Genomic DNA, 973 nt, shown 5'->3' on the forward strand with positions numbered 1-973 from the left:
CGGGCCCGCATTACCGCGGGTCTGTCCGGCGGCTCCCTCAGTTTTTCACATTTGGGGTGAAAAATCGGGAATTTGGGGCGAAAAATTGAGAAGTTGGGGTTAAAAAGGGGAAATTTGGGGTGAAGTTCAGGAATTTGGGTTGAAAAAACGAGAATCTGAGGTGGAAAAAGGGGATTTTGGGGTGAAAAATCGGGTATTTGCAGGAGACAATTAGGAGACAACAGCAAAAAGGGCGTTACGGCCGGGTGCTTCGGCAGAGATCCAAAGGCACAACTCTACATCCAAAAGATCGGCTTTAAAAGTACATCGCTTATTTCGTATTGATCACCTGTCGGGATCTCCTCCCCCCGCCATGGAGCCCTGAGGGGAGGCACGGGGATTCCCCGCCCCTGGGCAGCCTCGTTCCCCATTGGTTGGTTTGTGTTTGCTGCGCGGGCAGGGCCCTGAGCCCGGACTGTGAGGGTTCCTCGGCAGATCCCGGCCATGGGCTGGGGAAATAAACATCTCTGAAACATCTACCAACAATCCGTCCATATATATTTCCTTTCCACGGGACTCCTGGTTTGATATATGCGTGTTAACAGTAATCCCCGCTGTAACAATCACCACCATGCATAATTCATTAATTCTTTGGAGTTGCTGAGTATCATCAGTCTTACCTTTTTCCTTGGCTCTGGTTTCGGTTTGTTTTTTTTTTTCTTCTGGTAAGATTTTCCAGGAATGTGAAGACCCCCCGCATCCTTCCCAAACTGACCACCCAAACTCCAGACATTCTATAGCATTACATTACAGAACCTAGGCAAAGCTTTTCTCACATTAAGGAACATGAAAAAAGCCAACATCACAATCCGTTCCTAACAATTATGGAACATGCGAAAAGCCAATACACAGTACATTTATAACAATACCTCCCTTTTCCTTTCTTTACAGATCATTTGGCTTGACCGCCGCCTCCTCGCACGCCACCACGGAG

This window comes from Corvus brachyrhynchos, unplaced genomic scaffold, assembly GCF_000691975.1.
Source record: "Corvus brachyrhynchos isolate BGI_N302 unplaced genomic scaffold, ASM69197v1 scaffold45, whole genome shotgun sequence".
In the NCBI taxonomy this organism is placed as follows: domain Eukaryota; kingdom Metazoa; phylum Chordata; class Aves; order Passeriformes; family Corvidae; genus Corvus; species Corvus brachyrhynchos.